Source organism: Lutjanus erythropterus, chromosome 1, assembly GCF_056507025.1.
Source record: "Lutjanus erythropterus isolate fLutEry1 chromosome 1, fLutEry1.hap2, whole genome shotgun sequence".
Classification (NCBI taxonomy): Eukaryota; Metazoa; Chordata; class Actinopteri; order Lutjaniformes; family Lutjanidae; genus Lutjanus; species Lutjanus erythropterus.
Window position 1 is genome coordinate 6,532,036 of NC_139317.1, and position 9,506 is coordinate 6,541,541.

The following is a 9,506-nucleotide window of genomic DNA, read 5'->3' on the forward strand; positions in this document are numbered from 1 at the left end:
ATGCAGGTGAGCTGACCTGTACATTTTGGATGCTGTTTGTTGTCTCAGGATTCCCTCCACGCTATTTTGATTGTGTTGTTAGGGCAACTGAACAACACACTTTATGAGCTAGGGCATATTCATTATGTGCTTTCATGGCAGTTTGCATTTCATCTGAGTAAGTTAAACTATCGCACATTTTAATAAACTATTTTCTTATTGGTATTGATGATGTATCTATTACCAAAACATCTTTTATCACCCAGGGCTAAGATGGAGACAGCAATATAACCGTTGGTCCCTACATTTTTATGAAGTCCCCACTTGACAACTTGTGCGCTGTTATTGGCTGGGGGCGATGCCAAAAGTCCAGAACACAGCAAAATATGAAAAATAAGAAAGTACAGACAGAGGGCAGGGTCAATTCCAATGCAGTGCCGGTTGGGATGTATCCATCTGCAGATGCTCACACTTGGCCATCCTCACAAAAAGAAGCAACCTAATTTTAGAGGTAAACATGACGTACATGTTACATTAGGGGAAGGGAAATGTTTTGTCTGATTTGATCCAATTTCCCCGAAATACAATATGAAACACAACTGGCAAGTAGCCTTTTTATGTTAAAAAGTTAACTGTACTAATTAAATGAACCAGTCAGAAGGAGGTTTGTCAGTGTTACAAACTAAAAAGCAAATAACAAGAGGTTCTGACCAATGGAGGAGAAGAAAGGGGCATGCTGATGTGTGCAAGCTTGTGTGTGAAGATTGACATGGGATTTGGGAGTCCTCCGGGGACCATAAATGTGTGTACAAATTTAATGGAAATCTAATCAGTAACTGTTGAGATTTCAGTCCGAACCTGCTTTTAATTTAAAAATCCGGTATTTTTGGACCACCCATTCTTTCAGGGCTGCCTTTATTTTCCTCAAAGCCAAAGACTTTTCAAGAATTTTCAAGGCTGGAGGAGAATGCACCGCAGAGATCTGAGGCTTAGTAACTGAGCAAAATTGTATTCCTACTGATGTGTTACTCTCACTATATGGGCTGAGGGCATTTTCAATAAGAGAGAGAAAGAGAGGGGGAGAGAGAGAGAGAGCATGACTGGCATCCATGAGAATGTCATTAGGATTAGCTGTAAAATGTAGGCCATCCTCCATTTTCTTGGAATGGCCCACAGAGCAGAGAGAGCAGCAGAGAACACCTTATGTGCACAGTAAAGCAAATATACAGCACACAGAGAAGGAAATATCAAGCAATTCACCATTTTAAGAGCCTTTGGTTTGGTTTATCACTTTCACTGTGTTTTTATTGATTTTAATCATCATATATCTTCGGGAGGAAGACAGCTAAGAAAATAATCTGGTTGTGTCCCCTTGATCTTTAGGAGGTACTTCCTTCTGTTCAAGTTAAGGTTAAGTGAACAATAAAATAAAAGTTGCTTTGCATTTTGGAAAGTAACTTTCAAAAAAAAGTTTTTCTGGTAGTTCTGACTTTTGTATTAATTCATAACCAGGAATTAGCATCTCATAATTACGAGAAAATTATATTGTTCAATTCATGTTTGCCCTAAAATAACGGAGATATTTTGTCTTTATAAATTGTTATAAAGTTAACACCATAGGATTGTAGCTCTGGTGTTCCACTGGCCAAATGATTTTGGAGATAGCTGACGAAAACCCCCAGATTGCAGGTAAATAGGCATTTCATTCCACACTCACAAATCACTGCTTGATCATGTACATGTGGACTGCTTAATGACATGGTCTGATAGCTTGCAGAGAGCTGGCGGACGCCTTGCAGAAGCCTGAATGATACAAATCTGGTTTAATATCTGGTCGCAACCTGGGACAGGTCATGATGCCATGCAATGAGCTGCAGCCAATTAGAGCAGATACGAGCTCCGGAGGAGAAGAAGAGCTGAGAAGGAGAGACGGAAGGGCACAGGAGCAACGGCCAGAAAAAACCAATGTGCAAAATAAGCAAAAAGTAGTTACAAAGTTATGGAGTGTCTCCATCTCCAGCAGCTACGACAGAAATATCCTGCACACTGATGCTTCTACTTGTTTTCGTGACAGACAGACTCATCTGGGATCCAGCTGAAAGATCTTGTAATGTGTGACCCCCTGTTGCTGATCAGTAATGTAGTGTGCAAACCACAACAGCTTAAAGATTCCTGGTTACAAGACGAAAAGTTGTGTGGTGAGAACAGAACAGCGATCTGAGAACTTAGTGTAGTGTGATCAAGGGATAAGTGGTCTTGCTTGATGCTAATACAAATGTAGTGTTAGCTTACCAGCTTGCTAACATATTAGCATAGCATTCTTACAGGTTGCATGCTAATATTAACATGTTAGCATAATATGTTGTTGTCAAAGAAGACCAGGCCTGGAAATTAGGCATCAGTTTTTACAGGTATTGCAAAAAAGTAATATGACAAATCTTTCCATAGCATTATAAGTACTTAAGCCACTAGTGCAGCTGCTGTTGTTCATATAACATTTCAAAAGCCCTGCATTTACCCCAGTATCCACCTGTAGGTTCTGAGTATGTGCCTTATCTACGGCAGCTATATGTAAATACAAAAGTGCCATTTATGGAAACTATAAGATAAATAGAGAGATGAGAATGGATATAAGAATTATGTACAAAAATGTGCATTTACCAGTGTAATAACAATTCTGTGTGTATTACACAGGAGTTATTGTACAGTTCATTGTAAATGCAAATCAGAGTTGCACAGAGTTATTGTGTCACAGTCAGTAGTGCACAGTTTAAGTATAAAGAGAAAGTAAATAATGAGGTTTTAGTTGCTGTCAGGGGTGAAGTGAGTCCAGGATGAGTCTATTTACTCTGAGTTTCAGCACTCAGGGGGAGGAGTCAAACAGTTTGATGACCGTAGACAGGAATGATTTCCTGTGGCGCTCTGTGGTGCATTTTCAATGGAATGAGTCTCTCACTAGTAGTACTCTTGTGCCTGACCAGCACATTGTGGAGTGGGTGTGGGACACTGTCCATAGCCTGGACATCATCCTCATCTCTGACAGCACCATCCACAGTGTCACTGGCCTTACGCATCAGTTTGTTGAGTCTGTTGGTGTCTGGCGCTACCCTCAGCCTGCAGCCCCAGCACACAACAGCATAGAGGACACTACAGACTCATGAAACATCCTCAGCATAGTCCTGCAGATGCTGAAGGACCAAAACTGGTGTTGGTGTTCATCAGCCAGTCCAGTTTATTGTTATTGTGAACTCTATGATCCTCCACAATGTCTACACTGACCCCCTGGATTGAAACAGGGGTCACCGGTGCCTTGGTCCTCCTCAGATCCATAACCAGCTCCTTAGTCTTTGTCGTGTTGAGCTGCAGATGATTCGGCTCACACCATGTGACAGCAGCAGCCCTGTACTCGATACAACCAACTATTGCAGAGTCATCAGAAAACTTCAGAAGACTTCTGAATTATTGGAGTAATTCTGATTATCGCTCCCCTGCTGGTCAGAGGATGTAACTTTATTGTATTGTATTTCAGACATCAGGCCATAGTAAGGTATAGTTTCCAAAGTATAATTATATTGCATATATTCTGTGACTGGTGACTTTTGCCAAGTGATTGCTCGAAGTGATGGCAGCTATTAAAAACACCAGCTGAACATGCACATGTCCTCATGGGATCCTTTAATTTCACTTTTATCAATTTTAAACAGTGTTTAATATCTCTGCTAAATATTCATGAAAGTTAAATTGTTCTCAGCAAGAGTCATTGACCTCTCATAATGATCTTAAAATGTGGGAAACAAACTACAACCTTAAGTTGTTGTTTCTTTTTTTTCATTAAATTTACCATTATCTTCAATCTGAAAGTAGCCCATATTCAACCAATTCACCTGGAAAATAGTGTAAAATTCCTCAAAAGGACACTAGCTGCTCTGCTATCACCAGCAGTGCAGTAGTGCCATTGCCTTATTGAAAGTCAGCAGAAACTTTTCAAGTAGGCCTGTAGATCTAATATGAGAAGAATCAGCAACTGGGTTGCTTATTTCTCACCTCAGATTTGTTCAACAAGGGGAACTAGAGGGGCGCCAGGAAGTTTGACCCTTCTCGTTATCTGAAAAGTCATAACACCATCAGCCTCTGGGCACCATGATTGTCCCAGAGGATGTGAGAAAAATCCTGCTGAGAGTTAATATAAGTAAAGCTGCTGTACCTGATAACATCCCTGGCGGTGTACTAAAAAAAAAAAAAAGCTAACCAGCTAGTCATTGTCATCACTGACATCTTTTTAATATACCATTGTCAAGATAGCCATCATTATTCCTGTGCCAGACTAACCGCTAACATTAGCTACACATACCAGCTGCTAGTGTTAGCTTCATAGAAATCAATCCAGTTAGCTAGCTAACTGGTCAATACTAATGCTACTACTATTGAAAAAATATTTTGGGACTGTGGGTGGTGATGCAGGTGACCAGGAAGTTGTGTGGGTGTGTGGTTTATGGCAGTTTACTTTAGTTTGAATTTGACAACAAAAGGAAGAAATATCTGGAAAAAACAATTAATAAGCGAGCATAAAACATATTAAGCTGAACAATTTTAACATATTTAGCATTGCTGTAAACCCAAAAGTAACAGAAAGTATTCAGGTTACATTACTTTAATATTGTGATACTTTGATTTGGTGAGTGACTACATTTTGTAGCAAGTAATAAGTAACTGTACCAGAATACATTTTTAATGTAACCCTCCCAAGCCCGGCCAAGATATTTAGCTCTGAACCAAAGTCTTGGTCACACCACAAATAAGAATAAAAATCCTGCACTTTTTGGATCAGTCATGATGTTTATAAGACTTGGTATTTGCTTTGCATGACAAGTATTACAGGCATTTGATGTTACAGGACTCTTTCAAGACGTTGATGAATGTTCTGGTACAGCTGCAGGCATCGACCTTCTCACAGCAGGGTGCTGATGAGACCATGTCAAAAACCCACAACTCAAAAAGCCCCTATTTGCTGAAGTCATCCCATGAATTTTCCCAAATCTTAGCAGCAGTGGGGACTGGTGGGTGTTAATTTCTGACTTTGAACATGAGAGAACGCTAAGCTGTTGCAGATGAAATATTAGATAATGGTAAGCCGAGGAACGGCGCCACGCTTCACATCCTAATCAACAGTGCAGCAACAGAGGCGCAAGTCTTGTCTGTCTAATGAAAAACCACACCAACGTCAAAGAACAAAATGCCACCACAAGTGCTGTTTGTTCTGCGGAGGCTGAGAAAACATGCTGATCTCAGTCAGACCTTCAGAGGCCACGTGCAAATTAAAACAGAGACACTGAGTTACAATATTTTGTGTTTCTGAGTAATGCTGACTACTGAGAGGAAGATTCTGACAAGTGGAAAGAGCTCTAACATTATACAGTCTGTTCTTCATAGAACCAGAGGGTACAAATATAAGAGCTGGTGAGTCATCCACTTCGTGAAAAGGTGTTGTTTTCTGGAAGAGAAAACTCCTTTTGTGCCAGTCAGTCTTTTATAGAGCTAGATGTATAAAAATGGCTGAAGACATTGTGAGACCTATTCATTTCCAAGGCTTTGTGAAAAACAAATGAATACAAAACATGATGAATTTTTAATCCCTTCACTCTCCTGGGTGATTTAAGGACTCTGCCGCCCTGTACATGACTTCTTTGGTTAAGTCCCTATTCAAGCTGCTCTTCAGGTTTTGTAGGATGAACTGGCATCATCAGACCTGAACTGATACAGTGGATTTACTTAAAACCTCTTCCATGTAAGTTAGATTAAAAGCCTGGCAACCACCATGAAGTTGAGACTTCATCTCTAAATCTGTCTCTGAAAATGGCCCAAAATTAATTCAAAACAGTAGCAGACAAAATATATATATAAAAAAACTACATTCTGTTTGCAGTAACTAAACATTAAGGTGTCCTTTAATTTCTAGGATCTGCACAGTAGACTAACTTTGACTCTGGTGTTTGCTACATGGACACACACATGCACTTTTTTGCCTTGCATCAACAGTCAGCATTCGTTTCTTTTAACCACTACCTTTGCCTAACAAAATAGTTTTAGCAGTTGCCTACACCTGGCAGCTCAGAAAATAAGTGCTGACACCTTGTGGTTGTCTGGTCGGTTGGTTAGTTGATACACCTATCCGACCAAATTCTTGTTTATTCAGACAGTCGCTGGTGTTACTTTCATAAGCACTTCTAAATCTATTATTGTCGGGAGGCAGGACTTATGCCGACCTGATATGTTTTAAGTTGCATGTGCAGTAGTCATGTGGGTCATTTTCCAAGGCAGAGACAATGAACAGCGATGAGTTGTATTTTGGCAAACTCTCACACTAACTTTTTGTTCAATGACGTAAAACACAAAAAAAGTACAAACCTGAAATTAGTATTAGTAATATTAACTCTATACATTTTGTTTCCAATATAAACCTTTTTTCTTTCTGTCCCTCAGTGGCAATTTACTCTGTGAAACAACGTTCGTATTGCAATTATCTCTCCCCAATTAACTTAGGTGATTATGGCCTAGTGGCTGTATGCATTAATTAGCAAAGTGTAAAACCCCTAAGGTAAAGCTGTTAAGATTAGCCAGCCTCAGGCCACTTGATGTCAAAACCATTTAGAGTGTAATGATAACAATACAAAACTATAAGCATCCGCTAATCACATGCAAATCACTCTTATTGAAGTTTCCAACAGCAATGTAATGAAAATTTACATTAGTTTCTATTTATATTAACTGCATAAACACAGATCTGTGCCGTGTCACACATTCATAGTATGGCACACACAGTAAATAAACACATAGAAAAGTGCACATCACAGGTACCCTTGGGTTAATTACTTATTCAATATCTAGAAAACACTCCCTATGCATAAACAAGATGGCATACAGGTTTTTAGCTGCACTTTTTAACAGAGGTTTGGAAAATGTAAAAGTCAGCATTAGCCACTGTGACCATGCAGCTCTTTTCCACAACAGTTCTTTGTTTTTCCTTAATTTGGTTCTGAGATAGAGTATAAAAAGTTATATCTGCAGGTGGTATTCAGTTAACTAATGACTGTAACATTCTGGCAGCGAGAAATAATATCTTCATAAGTCTAAAGTGGCTAATTGGTTGAAGCTAAGCCCACAGAGTTCAGCTTTGTTTCGAGGATTTATAACATTTTTCAGTCAATAATTGAGTGAATTTCAGTTTTATTATAGCTATGCTCTGGCCTCACCAAAAGGACTGTGGGTAATTTCACATTTTTGATCAGATGTCAGCCGATAATAGCTATAAATTCAAGTTGATTTTAATAACAGATCAGTCATCTCTGACATAAAATAATCTGCAACCATTCTCGTGCGTTTAAAGGATAACATGCACAGCTATGCATTCTAAGTTTGTGATAACAGAAATATAGTTTTCTACTCAAGATGAGCAGGGTTTAACATAAGTGAATGGTGAAATACAGCAAGTAAGCTGCACTGGCTTTTTCCCACTTTGGATTCAAGAGCAGTGTGTTCCCTCAAAGGTCGGCACTGTCAGGTCGGTGTTCTGTTGGATAAGTAACAGCGAATTTGTGTCATAGTTAAACTTGGTGTTAAACTTTCCTGCAAATTTACTTTGCCCAGACTCTTTGATTCCATCGACATGGGAAGACTTTGCTGCAAAATGTGGCCGTTTTAAATACATATAGGCAAGTTATATTAATCTCCTGTCTGCTGAACTGGCCCTGTGATGTCATTGTTCTTATGCGGGCAGTGTCCCTAACCGTGACAAAAAATCCTGTCCCGTCCCAATCCCACCATTCCCATGTTCCTCTTTGTCACCATGCCACCATTTTCGGACCAAAAACCACCCCAACTTGCAAGAGTCGCTCAGCACTATGCAGTGGTGGACGGTAATGAAGTAGATTTTTTCTGAGTATCTGTACTTTACTAGAGTATTTGTTTTTTTGGAAACTTATGGCTTTCACTCCACTACATTTCAAAGACAAATATTGTACTTTTGACTCCACTACATTTTTAGGAAGGTTCTCGTTACTGCTTACTTTTAGGCACGGCGCAGCTCTGAAGTCAGCTGTTGCTGTTTTTTCTTTTCTAAAATGCAATTTGCCACATGCTGTGTTCCTCACAGACGGAAACCAATCATAGTACCCGCTCTCAACTGGGATTGATGTAAAACCAGAAAAACATCATCCAGGCGCGCTGTGTAACAAGCACAAGCAAGCTCTCCCTCTTTCATTCAAACAATTTAATAAAAGTACAATATGCATTCATTTTCATCAGATGCCACCAGCGTGTAGTGTAGCCATACTTTTAAATGTTTCGGTGTCATCTCAGCACACTGAACTGCCAACTCCTTCGCATGCACTGTGTTCGACACCACAGACTGTAGCAGTGGCTGTTGTGGGCCGATCACACGTCACATTAAATCAAAGAACACTTGCAAGCAAATGTCAAATACAAATGTATGTTTTTTTTTTCTAGATCTGGGTACAAAAAGGTTTGAATGCAAAAATTTCACTACTCCTTGGTAATGCCTTAGCTGTAGGTCTATCCAGTTTTGGAGGCATTTTGTTCTGGTCCCCCTGTAAATCAAAAATGAACTCCTCTGGCGATGCCTGACTTGTGACTCACAGGATTCGTGAAAAAAAAAGGCAGCCTCTAGTCTAATACTACTACACAAGGTGACGGCACATGTTAAAGTAATGACTCCACATCAGCACCGTCAAAACTGACTTTTTCCTTCATATGAGTTTCATCTGAAGTGAATGGGTAAAGGGAGTGAATATTTGCAGGACAGCGGTCTAATGAGCCATATTAACTGAAAACACCTGTGTGGTTGTGCCATTTGCTTAAGCAGGAGGCATTCTCACTGCTATGGGAAACGCCAATAAGCACGCTCAGCAGCAACGCTATTTGGTTACACAGAGGATGTTTGACTGCCTGATGTGCAGCAGTTGAATGAAAACGATATATCAAGCAGAGTAATGAAATACAGCTGGGTTAGTGTTAGTAGAGTACTAAGAGTCCTCACAGTTTTCAAGCAGCAGGGAAAACACTGATTGTGTGATGGACCAACATTTGCCATGCTACAGTGGTGAGGTTACATTACTTAAAGGGCTCCAGTGTTATTTAACAAGGAAAACAAAGTGAACAACTGAATCGTCTGAAACAGGTTTCCAATAGCGAAACACTGAGCCCGTCTCAATTTAGTCAGAAATGGAATCAAGGCAATTACGAGAATAATGGCAAGTGCAGTCAGACCAGCAGTGAGCACTTTCCTTATAATTAGTATTTCCACCAAACAATAATTGACTTTAAAAATAAAGGTTTTTCAAGCTTGAGGACATGTAGAATGAGTCTCTGTGATTCTGGGCTCATGTATTCTGTAGCTTATGAGAATTCTCCATCAGCCTTGACTTCGTCTTGTAGTGTGGCTCGGCCGCTTTGAACTACATTGTGATTGCAAGTGTGAGTTGGACAATCAGGAACTTAATGTCTGTTTTTAA